Below are 18302 nucleotides of genomic sequence, written 5' to 3' on the forward strand. Positions count from 1 at the left end.
TGCAAATTGAGCAGTTTTTTTTTAAGTAGCGTGGCTTTTTCCGAAGCTCTGTACACCGCGTGTGTGCCCGGGCACACATACGATATGCAGAGCTTCAAGAAAAACAACGTGATTTCCAAACTACTCAAGATATCAGAGTCGGGTCTGTTTACGAAAAGCATTCAAGAGTTCGCTGAGGGCCGAAAAGTGCTTTTGATTTCGGATTAAGTTTCTAAACCGTATTTGTAGAAGAGTTAAAATGGCTAAAACACATGTTTTCAGAGCAATTTTTAGGCATAAAACTACCGGTACAGATTCCTGAAAGCACTTAAGAAACTTGCATTACACCTTTATCCTCATTTATCGGCCATATAATGTTACGGTTACCGCTCAAATTTTAAAATTATCCTGTGACGACGAGAAGACTGCGCGCCAGTCCAGAGGAGACACCGCACTAGAAGCACCAGCGAGCGTCGCGCTTATCATCCCGCCTCACTGACACAGATACGCCCCTGACGAGGCGGGCCCCTTAACATCACATCAGCGAGGAATTGGCGCAGTGGCGTAGCCAGGATGTGTGTATGGGGGGGTTAAGAAGCATGTCGCCCCTCCCCCCTAATAAAGCGGGGGGGGGGGGGTCTACCCCCGGTAACAATTTGGATTTTAAGGTGTACAATAATGCTATTTTAGCAGTTTTTGGTACTTAACTTCAAATATTGTAATGGTAAAAATATTATGAATTTTTTAATAAAAAAAATTGTTTGAGTGATGAAGTAAGAAATTAATTAAGGATACTTTTATCAATCCATGTGCCTTGATTACGTCAACTCAAGTCATAAATCATGCTTGAAGCTCGACAATACAAAAAAAAAAGGAATACAAAGGGTTGGGTTTCGGCAGAACTGATCTATTCCTGGAAACAATTAGCTTTAGCTTGAAGAGTTACATGACACCATGTTGTTGTCTCTATTCTATACACACACAGCGATCCTTACACTTTTGGAAGCCCAGTCAACACCTGCTTATAATTACCGCGCTGGTTAAATACAGTAGGTGTAAGATATTTGAAAGCTTGGGACCCGTCACGGCGTCACAACCATGGAGTTAAGAAGTTAGGGAGTAGGTGTGTGTAATCTCTGCTGTGTTAACAGTTGAAGTCAAAACAAAAAACGACCACGCCCCCTTGTGAGAGCAAAACATCACTGGTTGCAATGCATTTAAATGCAGAATACTGTATTTTGTTAATCCGATATTAGCTACCAACGGCGTATATGTGCAAGTTTATCTTGTTAAGATTATGAAATGAAATATAATGTTGTGTTGCAAGACTGTAACGTGTGATTTTTTAGTAGAAATAAGGCAATAAATCCCGATATATGTAATGACGAAATGGGTTATAAAATTAATTCATTGCTTACTTAACAGCATTCAGGTAGGGTGCTTTGATGTTATTAAGGCAGTATGTTGTGTCAATAACATTATAGTACCCTTGTTTACATTATTTGTGCTTAAAGAAGGTTTTTTTTCGTCATTTCATTTATCGGACTATTACAATGTTAAAGATATTAGCTTATTACCTACATGTTACTGTAAACGAAATGAACAAATTAACTGATATTTAAATTCTCGTCATAATTATTAGGCCTATGTGTATGGATGGATTAGCTGTCACGAGCCCACTCGCCTATATTAACTTGTACATGCTAAAACTTTTGCATTTTATTTATATATTTATTTATTTATTGCAGTGGCCACGCAATAGTAAACATACCAGTAGTTTCTTCAGAGCTAAATTAGTCCTTTGCACGAATATTTCACTTTAGGAGCCAGTATTGTAAAGTAACAGTAATAACAGAGGGCACACATGCCTACCTGCAGCAATGTTGCAGTGATTACATTTGCAACTTTTTTTTTTTTACTATAGCGATTCCAAGTGTTATATATTTATACTGTCTACGTTTTAATTATTTTTCATCCCACAATTTTAGCCTTGAATGTGTGCCTTAAGCTTCTTTGAGATCAGTGAGGATTATAAAATGCTAGTGAAGATATATTTAAATTGAAAATTATATTTTTGTATTTTTTGTTCTCATAGGGGGCAATATTTACCCACAATTTCCCTAATATTCATATCCATTCAACTATAGATTTGCAAAAATTAGTTCATAGAAATTTTTTCTAGGAAACCTAATTATTTTTGTCAAGATACACATAAATACTATGTAGCAATAACCAATCAATACTTACTAAGACTGCATATAAATACAAAAAATACTTATGTTTCTGATTTGTAATAGGTAAAACAGTTATTCTTGAATGGAATAACAAGATCACTTGAAGCTCAAAAGGAAGAAGGCATACATAGCTACTAGAAGTTTGACTGCAAAAATTCTCATTGACCCTTAAACAAAATTGTCTTCGTAAACATCTTTTGAACAGAATCACTAGTTTAAATTATATTCTTAGCAAAATAATTGAACCTTATACAAACATACTTATCAGAAACTGCTTTTGTCAAATAAACAATATGATTATTCAATGGGGACATGTCATGCATATGCTGATTCAAAGAGGAAAAAAATGTATTTTCGTCTTACAAATACTTTGCACGTCCTTAGACAGGTATGTTATTCCACCTCTATCTTTCTGTGCAATTAATGAATTTTCAGCATTTCCCTCTGGCAACTGGTACATCTTAAATTGGTAATTCCTGAAAAACACTAAAAATATTTTACAGCATTTTTAATGTAGCTATACTAACCTAACCTACAATCTAGTGTTGTTACTAACCTAGCCTAATCAAACACTATCCACATTTGACTACTTCGAAAGAAATATTTTCGAAATTGATTTTTATTACTTTGATTACGGAAAAGTTACGCCGAGGGAATTTTAGAACAAAATGATACTAAACCACACTGCATAAAACTAAAAGTGAAATGTTTTACAGATTAAATCACTTCTCCTCATCTATTTCCTCACCATATTTTTTAAGTTAAGTCTTATAATCGTCGACGATAAAATTGGTACATTATTGGGCTTTGGTAAAAGCAAGCTGGTAGCACAGTGTTGCAAATTTAAAATAGGGTGAAATTATGCGAAATCAACTACAAAACAAGACGTACTGAAGTAAAAACTATAATTTATTAACAAATAACAAGACATTACATAAATGTATATAATTTGGACAACAAAAATCAATGGAAAATATATTATGGTTTCATGCAGATAACACAATCTATTTTATTTCATTTTTTTTATTTTTTTCAATCCACCTGCAGATCCCTACATGAGCCAACAGCTCAAGGGATATTGACCTTGTCACATTATAAACAAAAATTAAACATAGTTAAAATTGCAATAAAATAATCAAGTTTACAATTATAATGAATTTTGCTAATCTACACTTTCAACAAATAATCACAAATTTTATAATTTTCACAATTTACACAACACAACAAACAGTACATATTTTTCATTTAATATACTCTGAATCATTTGTAGGGTGTCCTATTAATTATACAGCAAATTACATATTATTTATATTGTCATTACAAGGTGTTATTTCACCAGCTAAATAAATATTTTTTCCCTTTGATGTATTCTCTAACAACTTTTTTGAATTCATTAAAATTTTGTAGTAATATAATTTCTTTAGGTAGTTTATTAAATAGTGTTATACCTCTTAAGTGTGGAATTTTGGTTTCAGTTTATAGTTATATCTTGTGATATATGGTCCAGTATGTTCAGATTCTACAAAATTATTTACAATTTTACAAATAAGAGCAACCTATAAATATATTACGAAAAAAAAAGGGATTATATTCAACTCAGTAAATAAAGGTTTACATGAGGCTCTTGTATCAGCTAAACATATAATACATATGGCTTTTTTTTGCTATCTAAAAATTTTAATACTATTACTACACTTACCCCATATTTCAATTACATATACCATGTGTGTGTGAAAAAGTGCAATGTATGCAGTTCGTAGAGAATTTCTGTCTATAATTTGGCTAAGAATTGAGGGCGTAGCAAGCTTTACTTAATTTATGAATAGTTTGATTGATATGTTCATTCCATTTTAGTTTATCATCAATATGTAAGCCCAAGAATTTAGTTGATTCAGTTTGACTTATCGCTTGATTCTGAAATTCAGATAATACTTGATCGAGCAGTCTTTTATTACCAAATTTAATAAATTTTGTTTTATTTATATTAAGTTTTAAATTATTTGCATCAAACCACTTATTCAAGTTAATTATTTCAAATTCAGTTTTATTTTTTAATTCGAATATTTTTCTGGAGTTATAAGAAGATTTGTGTCATCAGCAAAAGATACCTTACTCGTACAAAATTGTACTTACTACAGAGTCAGAATTTTTTCATTAGTTTTCCTTATCCCTATATTTACACATGAGTTATCCATCAAGTCAAATCTGTGTGGGATTGTACATACCGCCACTTTTGTGTTACATAATGAAGGTAATACATATTTCAAACTGAGATACACAGTTTTTGATTGTTTCTTTAACACGTAATTTCCACATGCTACTATAACTATCTCATCTTCTTTCTTGAGACATGTCTTGTCTTCTCTTATTCCTCTCACCATTTCAATTATAGAAGCTCCTGGTTTGATATAAACTTACTTGTGAAATGTAATTCCAGTCTGCTTTTTCGCTAGCCTATTTGTACAACCATAAGCACAACACGAATTTTTTTATTCTTTCTTGAACATGTAATTTCCACCTGCTACTATAACTATTTCATCTTTCTTTTGAGACATGTCTTGTCTTCTCTTATTCATCTCACCACTTCAATAATAGAAGCTCCTGGTTTGATATAAACTTACTTGTGAAATGTAATTACCGTCTGCTTTTTCGCTAGCCTATTCGTACAACCATAAGCACAACACGACATTGTTTTATTTCATTAAAAACACCATTTCAAACTTGTATTCGCCGTTTGTTTTGGTCGCATTAGTGGGTGTGTCCCAAAAAGCAAAATGACTTCAGCATCCACGCCAAACAACCACTCCCTAACTTCTTACCTCCATGGTCACAACCTTATAGCTTCTGCTCGCGACAGGGGTAGGGGAAGGGAAGGAGAATCAGTAGGGGTCGCTCACTCTTCCCCTCCAGTGCAGTGGCCGGTGATAGCAGTGAGACACCCAGGCTTTTAGCTAACCTGCTTTCAGATAAGAAAAAATAATTTAGGCTAGGGGGGTGGGGCGGGGGGTTAGAACCCCTAAGTAGTAGGTTGCGACGTTAACCACTAGACCATAGTGACTGTTGGGAGAGAAAGAATATTATAAGGAATATATTCTAAGTAATGGCATTTGGTTAAAATTCATATCTCCCCATATTTTTTATGCACTCGTTGACAGGGCCAAATTCAAATAATAATAAAAAAAATAGTATGTTGGTTTAGCATCTCAAATGGTGTGCCCAAGGAAATGAATTAAATATTTCCTCCAAACTTTATAGTAATAAATACATAATAATATGCATAGGTAACACCCCACCCCCCTGGCTACGCCCCTGGATTGGCGTGTAACTTCTTCGCCACAAGAAGAGACGGTGTGTCGCCCAGGTGGTTGTGTGTGCTGTCACGAGATGGGGGGGGGGTAGAGCGTCGCCGCGCGGACCGGCCTGTGATAACGGCCGCGCGCTGATAGCAGTCGGTCGACTGTCGCCGTGGTCATTGAATATATATAATGTATAGAAGTCGCGAGCCCAGGTTAAATTTTCTGTCCGGTTTCTCAGAAGAATTGTTGTAGTTCCAAGCTCCGCCGCTGCGATCGCTTTCATCGCTGTGTATCGGCCGTATACGCCCCTGGCGGTATTTGGCAGAACTAGGTTAACCAGCCCAGTCGCGACATCCTTCACCACCCCCCCCCCCCCCTCTTCGAAAATACCAGACCAACGATTCAAATTACCCGGCAGGTCTTATCAGCTCGTTAGGCGACCTTGAAGAGGAGCTTCCCTTACCGTCGTTTCAGAATAATGAAATCCCAAAAGAAGCTAGCCACGGAAATCACTGAATGATGGGATTCTGTACCCGAGTGAAGAGAAAATTAGCTATTAAAACTTTGTATTGAGCCAATAGTCAGTGTTCCGTTCAAAATATGGTTTAATTTTAAAAGTAAATTCTTATTTAAACTATATTTCGCGTTTGTAAAAATTTACTTTTAGATATTGGCAAGGAAAATCAACATACCTTAAACAACCTTCTCTTATTTAATGTTATCTATTAAGTAGTAAAAGGGGTAGATATTATTTTTAAAAATAAATAAAAAGGAACCCACTAAATCAGTATTGTCAATATATATATATATATATATATATATATATATATATATATATATATATATATATATATATATATTAAAATACGCATATTAAAATTTTTTGTATTTAACTTTTTTCGGTAATAAAAATTCAGGATGATTTTGGTTTAATTGGTTTATGTATATTGCTATATTTTCTAAATCACATAGAAAAGTGAAAAGAGTACATCAGTGAAAATTCAAAAATTTAGTTTAAGTAATACTAGCCATACCGAAAAATCAATATGCGAGATAAGAAATTTGGTAACTGCTCTACATTTAAAATAAAAATGCATTGGTTTCATGAATATTGAAATGTATGCGTAATAAGGCATATTATGTTATTATCCTAAGCATGACTATAACGAAAAAATTACAGTATTTTAAAACGATGGCAGTTTTAACATACAATAAGTGCGCGAGTCTTAGTTTATTTTTTAATTGGCTTCTTCGTCAGATGGAAAAGAGTTAAGATTTCATCAAGGAAAAATATATTCTCAAAGTCACTAAACCGGGAGATAGAAAATAAGGTAGGTTCTTAATTTTAAATAAAAGTTAAAATAGGCTTACGCTAAACCAATTAAAAATAAGCCGTAAAAATATTTTTATTTATTAAATATGTTCTATACTTGACAGTTCTTTGTGTATAATTCTTCAATAATCTTTGGAATTTAATACATACTTTTCTTAAAATGGTAGAATATCAGCAATACCCGTAAATTACGTGAGCAAAGCCACGGGTTATTAGATACACTTTTACTATAAAATAAAAACAACTATACATTTGTAGTTCACGAATGTGATATTTTGTTTATTGCTTCACAACATTAATTTGTCAGTCTCAAATTTCATCGTACCACTTGTCAGAAATGTCACCAAAAATGAGAGATAGATTTTTTTTTGACGAATTTCAATTACGAGGAAACCTTTCGCAAGACTTTTTTCTTCGCAGTAGTCACTGGGACACCATTAATTTAAATCCACTAAGATAATAAAATTGTATGTATAATGATTTGTTTTTGTATGTTTATATAACTTCCCAACCAATTTTTAATGATTTTCATGTGAATAAAAACTTGTAAAGCAATTTAATTAACTGTGTCATAATACTTCTGATTAGATGGAAATACAAACTTTTCATCCGTAATATACGATGATAAAATATATTTATATTGCAAAATAATATTCACTGTTCAAATGCAAATTTAAATAGATTATTCATACATGTTTCCTGCTAATTAATGGTTTAACATAATAATTTTTAGTATAAAATCCTTTTTCTCTTGTGTTAAAATGGGTTGCTAAAATGAGGAATTATAAATATATCACTTACAAAGTCCGTGCACAGATTTACACAAAACAGCAACGTAGATAATATTTTTTTGGTAGTTTCTAATTTTCTGCCCTGAATAACATGAATTTGGTTGAATTCATACCAAAGTGAATTTTTTGAACAACTTAAATTGATGTCATAAATAAATATTTATTTTATATTAAAAATCCACAAACTGTTTTTAAAATATAATATTTATCACGCCAGATGGAATAATAAACAAAAAATAGCTCTTATATGTTGTCTGTGTTTAAAGTATTGTATTATATTTCATGGAAATAATATTTACCTTTCGGTTATTAAAAGAAAATATATTTGTATTCAAAATACTTGCGCATCGTTTTTACGAGCATAACTTGTGTATCTAACCTCAAAGCAAGGAATATAAAGAGTGGCAACTCAATGCTCTAACACAAACTCTTATTTTCTTTGGAGATCCGGGAAATGTGCGTTATTGATAAGCAACTTAACATAGTAAATCGTTAACTTTTTAGATCTATGTTGGCAAAATTGATTTTTTTTTTGTGGTCATTCGTTACTGGGAATATTCACCATATAACGTTTAAGATTATTTATTTTGAATTACGAAACAGCCAAAACATTATGTAAAAAAGCTTCATCTTATGTTAAAAAAATTATAAACTGCATAGCCACAAAGTATGACATCATACCATTAGTTTCAGTTACTAATAACAACACGTGCACGCGTTTGAACAGTCATCGCAGCCATAGTTGTTTCATAGCTACCAAAATCATTCAACGTTGTCAAGAATTATTCCAAATTATGTTTTGCCATTTTACTCAATGCGCCACTCCGTTAACACATTTTATAAATTCTGAACTACGAATGTCAGTATTTTTTTTTTTACGTTATTACGTTTAAGAAATTTCTGTAGTTTTCTTATAATTAAAACTTAATTTTTGATGTTGGCATCTTTTAACCGCACTTTTTTTTCGGTGGCCGTACTCCTCCAATTCAGTTGCGCCCGCCCGTATCTAAGCGCTCGGATTTCAACAAAAGGCACCGCCTCTCGATAGAGTGAGACAGAGAATTACGCGCACGACCTTGAAAAAAACGACGCTACAGCGCTCTGGCGTGGAAGCTGGTAACTACGAGTACCCTCTTGTGGAAAGAAGAGCTGTCTAGCGGCGGAGCTAACAACTACCACAGTTTTGGATCCGAAAATTGGAATAATAAATCCTATCCCCTCGCGACTTCTATAAGTTATATATATTCAATGCCGTGGTCGTCGCCTCGCAGCCGCGTGCGTCCCGACGCCATGCACGCCTCCGGTGAGTGCCCCTCTCTTTGCGCGCCGTCTACCGTCTGCACAGCTCAGCGGACTGTGCACGTATTACTGTTCATTTCAGCCGGAGTTAGGGAAAAAAAAAACACTTTTTGTTTTAACCCGGGATTTTTTTTTCTTTTTTTTTTCGTTTCTTATTTGGGTTCTCAGCGTGTTCAAACGAAAGCCATACAAACATCCCGCTTTCTGCCACTGATGTCGAACCAGAAAAAGTTATAACAGCAAATCTGTACATCTGACTGGGACTCAACCTCAGAGCAGGATGATTCTCCATAGAAGTGTTTACCACAGAATAGGAATTATATATATATATATATATATAAATTTTTAGAGGAGTATTTAGATGGGTATCGGTTACAACTTATTCAGATAATTTCAATGCTAAGATCTTAATTGGTATATAATTTTTTTGTTCCTCTGTAAATCACAAGAAACGTTTATATCCTAACATTTGTTTTTAATTGGAATTAGAGCTCTTATTAATAAAATTCTATTTAAAAAATAATAATTTAAAAAATAGTTTTTTTTTTTAAATAAAAACAACTTGGTTTAAAATATCGTGGTTAAAATCAGCTTACCCTGATTTCAGCAAAATGAAATATTGCGATGTATCCGACATCTGTTGGCAGTGTTATTATCTACAGAATGATTATCGCGTGACATCTGACCATTTATTTACTAGCACAGTTTTTCAACATAAAAATAAATAAGGGTTATATAAAATATCTAGTTAACCATTCTAACCACTCAAAAAAAATTATTTACAAATTTTACTAGTGAGTTTTTATAAGTAATAGCATTAATTAATTTTTTAATTACACATGTGCATTGTAATATCTCAAATATTTCTTGCCAGCTTTAAGCTGGTTGCTTAGTTGAAGAAAAAAAAAAGGAACAGGTTGCGTGCTCAAAATTTGGAAGAGCCTATGATGCACATTCTGTATTGCACAGACCCGAACAAGCCCGAATATCTACCTTCGGCCAACTTCGTCAGTTTTTTTGTTTATTACTTTACAAAATTGTGGAAGGTTGGTTATGTTAGGTTAGTATAGCTACATTAAAAATAGTGATTTTTTTTCCTAACCTAACTAAAACTAAGTGTATTTTGGAGGGGTCCGGGTTAGGGAGGGACCTAGGTGCGTCTCAGGCCGAAGCCTATACGCCTAGTCATGCTGGGATTAGCCATGCAGGGAGAGGGTCGCATGCATCATGTGCTAGGAGGGGATTGGCCAGCCATGGCAGCGATTGGCGCCATGACTAACTCCCCTCACTCTTAAATCTAGACTATAACTAGAGATAGGTTAGGCCCAGGTAAAACCCTGGACACATTCATGCGGGATGCAAATTGGCATGCATTACGTGTAGGAATTTACAGGAGACAGAGGATGGTCAGGATGAAGTGTTGGACAGAGTAGAAAAGAGTCTACCATGCGGGGGTTGGGCACTTGGACTCGTGGTCCGCTTTACTAATTTTCCATTAAAAATAGTGTCAAATCATTTTAATGCCGACGTTGGCCGAAGGTAGATATTCGGGCTTGTTCGGGTCTGTGCAATACAGAATGTACATCGTAGGCTTTCCCAAAATTTGCCCGCCGTGTTTTCGAACCCAATGGTTCACAATATCGTATAGTATGGTCGTGTGCGGGAAGTTAGTATTAAAACAAAATAGCTCTTAAAATGAACGTTATGACAAAAAGAAATAACATGGCGTGTGAGACCGAGCTGTAAAAACGGCCTGATTTTATTTATCATTAACAGAAGAACCCGGCGTTGCCCGGGCTAAGCCACGAAAAACTTCGTTCATAGTTGATGGCTATGTAATATATGGAACATAACTGCCGAACATCAGGTCTGCAGGACATTTACTTGATGAACAGGAAAAATTGCATCTTTAACGCCCTCGTTAAATTTTAACAGAGACGAAAAATGCGTCAGCATTGCAGTAGCCGTTGCCATTGAGACGAAGGAAGCAGCATCAACAATGCAACATTCGTTGCCACGGGGTATTTCGACCAAAAAAACGGTAATTTTTACCTTCAACGTTCATGAAATCCCCGCCCCCTTTTCCCAAACAAGTAATGCGTTCACGTGGTTCACTCAAAATTGTCAAGCTTGATCGCACTCCAACGATACTAATCGTACGTTTATTTTTATTTTTTTATTTTTTTTTATTTTTTATCAGTTGTATATCTTATCTGCCGTCCTAACACCATTGATGCAGGGTACTTCAGGATTTTGCGTCTTTATTTTTTTCGACCACACATGGGTGTAGTCATGGAAATTTCTCTGTCCAAAAAAGACCACCATTTTGTTCTAAGCAAACAAGGTAAACTATCTTTTTTTTGGAGTCCATTATCCAAGGCTAAGTTATCTACTATAAGTAAAATAAAGTCACCCTAGGCTTAGAACTAGCATTATATATATATATATATATATATATATATATATATATATTCAATGGAACTAGTTATGTTGGTCCGTCTGACAGATAAGCTGATAGATTGTTAGCAGGAAAAGGTGGAAAGTTGACGTTGCAATTTCTACACCTTGTGTATTGTTTTGACCCAAAACTTGAAAATTGTGCATTTATTGCACTAATCTAACGTGCATTATATTGTTGTTTTAAAGCTCGTAAAATTGGACATAAAATATAGATATATATATTTTTTAATATATGTGTTACGTGAAAGATCATTTTACAGTGTGATTTAAAACTATTTTTGTGATGACTGTAACTGGAAAAAAAAAAGTTAGGAATGTGAAATTATGCCCAAGGTAGGTAATATTTAATATTTAAGCAATACAATTAACTATACTTCCATGTCAGACGTAAGTTAAGAAATCCCTGGGAGCACGTCTCAAGCTACTTGTTGCTCGATTATTTCTTTGTAACGGTTATATTCAAATTTTTTTTTAAAAAAAAGGTTGCTTATTCATACTACAACTGGTCCTTAGGCATTGAAGAAATTGCATGGGAAAAAAATACAGCTCCCGTATTTGTTGTTATCGATGGTTTTTTGAATGAGGATATGTTTTTTTTATATAAAAGCCTAAATTTATAATACCTTTTACTAAGACAACATTTTTAGACTTTGTTCTTTGAATGGGTCTTGCAGCGGTGAATTCGAGGTGTAATTTTGGACATACGCCATTGTCATTTGCACTGTCTGTCATAAGAATCCTCGATAACAGACAAGACAGAAAACAATCCAAAATCGCGTCGAAACCAGTTTCTAGCCTCGCGCAGGGGCACCCGTTTATTAAAACCGTTGCCGATTTGTTTCCTTGACCGAGTCTACGGTTTTGCACACGTTGCAGAACACGACCAACGAGGCAGTGCGTATTCGCCACCTCGCCCGAGCGCCTCGGAACACCGCCCTTTGGGACGGACGTGTATCTGAATAACCGAGCAGGCGAGGAAACCCACCAGTCACGGCGGCATCCGCCACGTTTCCCAGCCGAGAAACCGGGGGAGCTGAATTGTTGCCCCTTGGATGGGCAGCCCTTCAGGATTTTTCTGACAGTGGTTAGGTTAGGTTAGGGGCAACGATTCAGACAACCTTTCAAAAACATTACTGTCAGAAAAATCCTGAAGGGCTGCCCTTCCAATGGGCAACAATTCAGACAACCTTTCAAAAACATTACTGTCAGAAAATTCCTGAAGGGCTGCCCATCCTAGGGGCAACAATTCAGACAACCTTTCAAAAACACCACTGTCAGAAAAATCCTGATGGGCTGCCCTTCCAAGGGGCAACCATTCAGGATTATAAAATTACGAAAATAGACACATTTTAAGATACTGGAAGGGCTTCCCTTCCAGTCGCTTTACAAACTAACCACTGTCAGAAAAGTCCTGAAGGGCTGCCCTTCCAAGGGGCAGCATTTCAGTCGCCCCGAGAAACCCGGGGCTCGACCCCGCCTGGCTGGCAGGCGGTCCGAACAGCCCGCCGACACCTCGCATTGGCAGTCGGCATCACAGCACACGTAGTTCGATAAGCCCTGTTATCTGGAATATTTTTCTGAAACTCGTGTATCGTGGGTTTCCCGCACTCAAAGATAAATCTCGTTAATTTCGACAACAATCACCACATCGTGCCACGTACTATTGTTAATGGTACCGTGGCACTACTTTTAATTAGAATGTTTGGCGATTTGCAGAAGGTGTAGTTACGTAGCAGATGGTGCGCAGTAACTCTTTTGGACCTACAATAAAGTCACCGTGCTCTGAATTTTTTTTAAATTCTAATGCTTACACTGTAAATAATTCAGATCTATGGAGATGGGTATCTATTTTTCCCCCACAGTACTATACTTCGTTTGTGTCATATTTTCGCCTCAGGTTATTAACCACGTGTTATTACTGCGCCTTGTTGTTTTAGGATGAAAATTATCGACAGAAACTGTTTTAAATTTCATATTTATGTTTTGGTGGTTTTTTTTTTATTTAGTTGTGTAATAAGTGTAAACACACAAAAGACTTTTCTGTACAAGTCATGGCTCGTTAATTTCTTATGAGTATGCTATTATTATTGTGATGTTAATGATTCTTGCAAATCGAATTATTACAACAAAAAAAAAAAAAGGGGACGATTTTGTTCTTTACACAACATAGCTCAAGACACTCAATGTCTGTCTTAGTTCCACAGTTCGCACTCCTCACTGGAGCTAAGCTCTACAGTTGTTCGCCCCTTACCTCGCACCTGTCCACACGCACAGCCTCGCGCCACTCAGTCGCACTCTCACGGTCCCGTCGCTCCTCGTCGCGCCACTCTCGAACGATCTCTCTCACCTTCTTCGCCGATGTCGCACTTCTCTTCACTCTCGGAACTCCCGCGGAGGCCGGCGTCGTCGCTTATATACCCGCGGGGTCCTTCTCGAAGGGACGAGAGCGGTCGTGACGCGTCGCGTCACGCCGGGCCGACCCGACATCCCGAAACACCCAGAACCGCGACGCGCATTCACGCCACTCCTCGCGACGGGCTCTGTAAGCCCGGAATTCCCAGGCCGCTAAAGGTGGACAGGAGCTCGAGGCGGCATGGTGCGCGGGGTACGGAAGGGGGTGGGTAGCGAGGACCCTAGTAATCCGGCCAGGCACGCGTGGCATGCCTTATGCCAGTAGACGGCGCGTGAAGTCAGCGGTCGTGCGGGGCCGCCAGCCAGCTCCGAACCTGGTGCCCGTCGCGGTCCTGTCTGCTTTCGTAACAATACGAACAAAGAAAGGTAACGAAAATAAGTTTAGTACACGCTCTTTATATCCGCTCTACAATAGCTCTTTGGCGTAACTTCATTTATTCTTGATACGCATGTCTTCATTGTACGTATACGTGTATTTGTTTACTGATAGTTTTAAGTAGTTTATATATTTTTCAAATAAAACATATTCTATGTCCATCTGGAATAATGTGGCTTTATAACAGTGAAAGAATTCTTGAAGTCGGTCCAGTAATTTTTGCGTTTACTTCGGATAATCAAAAAAAACTAACTCACACTCTCTGTTTAATAACATTAGTGTAGGTAACACTGCTCCATTCCTTAACTGAACTTCTCATTCAGTTGTAATGACGGGAGATCCGCAATACTTGGCAGCACTGCTTACCGGTAACTTCTAGGCCCTAGGGACTTCGATTCTCGTTAAGGCCCCCGCCCACCCGGGCGCACACGCGGTGCGTAGAGCTTCAGGAAAAACAACGCGATTTCAAAACTGCTCAAGATATCCGAGTGGGGTCTGCTTACGAAAAGCATTTGAGAGTTCGCTGAGGGCCGAAAAGTACTTTTGATTTCGGATTAAGTTTTTAAACTGTATTTTTAGAAGAGTTTAAAATGGCTAAAACACATGTTTTCAGAGTAACTTTTAGGCGTAAAAACAACCAGTACAGATTCTTGAAAGCACTTGAGGGACTTGCATTACACCTTTATCTTCATTTCCCCACAATATAATGTTACGGTCACCGCTCAGATCTCGCAGTTATCCTGTGACGACGAGAAGACTGCGCGCCAGTCCAGAGGAGACACCGCGCTAGAAGCACCAGCGAGCGTCGCGCTTATCACCCCGCCTCACTAACACACACACACCCCTGACGAGGCGGGCCCCTTAACAGCTTGATCCACCTGTTCGGACGAGCACCATTACCACCATCACCACCATCACCACCATCACCACCATCACCACCATCACCACCATCACCAGACAAAGACTCTGAAGACCAGGATATGAAAACATCAAGAGAGGACCTTCGCTGTGTCAAGAATCACCGCCATCACCACCGAAGACCATCATCACCACATCAGTTGACTTTCACCATCACCAAACTTCTACAGACTCAACAATTAATTCATGTTTTTATTTAACTTTTTTTTCCCATTTCATAACGGTTTTTTACGTGTATTTTTTTTTTTACCTTAACAAACAAACCACCAAAATCTCTTCACATGTTCCTTGGTATTTCAGCAGGAGTCTTTAAGGCCCGAATGGCGTGAAGTGCAAACGAATCAGATTTAAGTAACAGCCTGTAATGAAATTGTACTGAATTTTTGTTAATAAACAATTTAATTATTGTATTTTTTTATAACACCTTAACACCTTTTTAATAAAACCTTCCCTTTTTTTTTGTCCCCCTGCGCTTGTTTTAAAATTAAAACATTTGATTACAAAGAGTATTTAGTCTAAAGAACAAAAAATAAAAGTTTCCACAGAGAAGTTATGAAAAAGCATAGAGTAATGCTGTTATTTAGAATAAAAAGATAACTGGTGTTATATAAAAAAAATACAATAATTAAATTGTCTATCAACAAAATTCAGTACGATTTCATTACAAGACCCACAAAACCGAAGCCACATGCAAATATTCTGGAAATAAAACTTGCCTGTCTATCTGAGCCGTGTGATGGAGTACACTCCACTTGCCCTAAAGTCATTCGACCTAAAATGAATTTCGGCTAAATGCCTGTTAGGCCAAGTGACTTTTAGGGCAACTGACTTTTAGGCCAAGTGACTTTTTAGGTCAAGTGACGTTTAGGAGATATGACTTTTAGGGCAAATGGCGCTCACCGGTGTGATGACCACGCTGTGTTAATTCCCAGCAGTATTTATCCGAGGTGTATGAGTTCTTGGTCGTGTCCCCTCGTTGGTGGCGACCTTGCCTCGCTATCGGCCCCGGGAGCCTGATTGCCTGCACTGACGAGCCGCGAGCCATGTTATCTCCCGCTACTTCATTAAGACCCCTGCCTACCCAGCCCGCCCGGACACACACCCGGTGCCCAAAGATCCAGGAAAAACAACGCGACTTCAAAACTACCTTTGAATATATATACTGTATAGGAGTCGCCAGCCCAGGTTAAAATTTCTAATACGGTTTTGAGGTAGTTGGTTAATTCACCGCTGCAATCGCCACCATCTCTAGGGCATCGACTTGTGGTGGTCCCTAGCGGACAAGTGTCGAACTCTTCAAACACCCCTTCCCCCTCCCCTAGAACGACGTTGAGCTGCAGTGAATGATGGATGAGGGGTGCGGGGAATGACAGCGGGCGACAGCGCTGCGCTCTAACGTGTAAATAGCAACTAAGACGATACAGGGCGTTACGGCAGCGCACTGCAGCGGTGAAGTTCCAAGCTGCTCATCATGCGCTTCTGAAAAACGTTGAGTAAATCCTATCCACTCGCGACTTCTATACAGTATATATATATTCAAAGAAACTACTCAACATATCCGAGTGGAGGAGTCTGCTTACAAAAAAAAACATTCAAGAATTGGCTGAGGGCCGGCGCAGAACTGGCCTGCGGCCTCTATGACACTGTATCGTATTGATAGGATATTGAAGATAAATGCTCTCTGCACGCCCCTATACCTTTTACAATACCGTGTCAGGATGTCCACATTATGGGAAGTCATGTAAATATCAGTAATGTTCGCAGGCTTTCACGGCCATCGTCTAAAGTAGCTTGGCTTCTGGGTTGTAGCCGCGTTCTTGGCGAATAACTCGCCGACGTTTCGATCGACATTGCAGTCGCCATCATCAGGGAGCAGTTACCTGCCTTGAGTAAAATCAGGCCAAAAATAGGACAGTTCGAAATGGCCAGGGAAAGTCGGGAAACGTAAATGAAATCCTGGTGGTGGAATTCCAGTGGTAGAAATTGAAGATGTGCTTACGTCCGTGAAAACATAAAGTGGCGTATACAAGGTTCTCTTATGAAATAAAGTGGAGAGAGAACTAGTACAGCTGTGGGTATGGAGGAGTCAAGATTTTATTTCTTTCCTTTTTTCCGAAAAATCGCAATTTATGCTAATTATTTAAAAGGAATTAGTCAGGGATATTGGAAAATGTTGGTCAAGGAAAATCAGTAAAAAAAAGAAAAGTTAGGGACATTCTTATTACAGGTCTGTGTGTACCAAATGTTCGGTGCCTTTAAAAACGACAGTTGAAAACACCCCACCTGTTTTTTTTTTCCTAGTCCTTTACGCAGTCTAGAATGTACACGTAGAGAACGAAAGCTTGAAATGAAACTATACGACGGGGAAGTGCGGTGGTTCGTAAATGCTGTTCGTAATCAGACACGTGCAGGAGGGCGGTTTGCAAACGAGTGAGCTGATGGCCATGGCCCCCACATTCGATTACGGGCCCTGGACCCAGGATCGGAGACGCCCCCGTGCTACATTATAATTTAATGGTTATTTCTCACCTACACTCTTTTTACAATGTTATTTAACCTGAAAATACCAGGTATGATTACGGTTACTATTTTATATGTCCAAACTAAGCTTTATTTATAAAATATTCCAATTGTGTTTCTAGTTTGTAAATAAATTATAATAGTTTAAACATTTGAAAATAAACAGGGCTGGTCCCGGGCCCCGGACCCAGGGGTCCACCCAGCCCCACCCTTGCGGGGGCCGTGCTGATGTCGCGCGGTGTAATCTTCGCACGCGTGCGCGCTGCCGGCGAGAGATCAAGCGGTGTTTGCGCAGTTGCGGCGTGTTTGCGCGAGTGAGCCAGCCGCGATCTGCGGCCGTTTTCCGAAGCACCGCGCGGATAAGCTCCCTCGCGGGCTTACGTCACCATCATCAGCTTCCAACGTGCGGCCGGGTCAACAATGTAAAATTCCTCCGTCTTCATCTGTCCCTCCGCCATCCCTTTCTCCTCCTTTCTGTTACTTTCTTTTCCACTGCTGTCCTGCACTCCTTTAACTACCCGCTCTTCCCACCTCCTCCTTGGTCTATCTTGGGGTCTTCTTCCTGTGTACGGCCGGGTCAACAATGTAAAATTCCTCCCGTCTTCATCTGTCCCTCCGCCATCCCTTTCTCCTCCTTTCTGTTACTTTCTTTTCCACTGCTGTCCTGCACTCCTTTAACTACGT

General features: G+C 38.0%; 1 protein-coding gene across 1 annotated transcript in view; it reads left to right on the plus strand.

The window, feature by feature from the left end:
- Positions 1 to 18302, plus strand: part of LOC134537022 (glycoprotein-N-acetylgalactosamine 3-beta-galactosyltransferase 1-like) — a 49971-nt gene that overhangs the window by 3192 nt on the left and 28477 nt on the right. The gene's annotated exons all lie outside the window — the stretch shown is intronic.

The sequence above is a fragment of the Bacillus rossius genome, chromosome 11 (genome assembly GCF_032445375.1).
Source record: "Bacillus rossius redtenbacheri isolate Brsri chromosome 11, Brsri_v3, whole genome shotgun sequence".
Classification (NCBI taxonomy): domain Eukaryota; kingdom Metazoa; phylum Arthropoda; class Insecta; order Phasmatodea; family Bacillidae; genus Bacillus; species Bacillus rossius.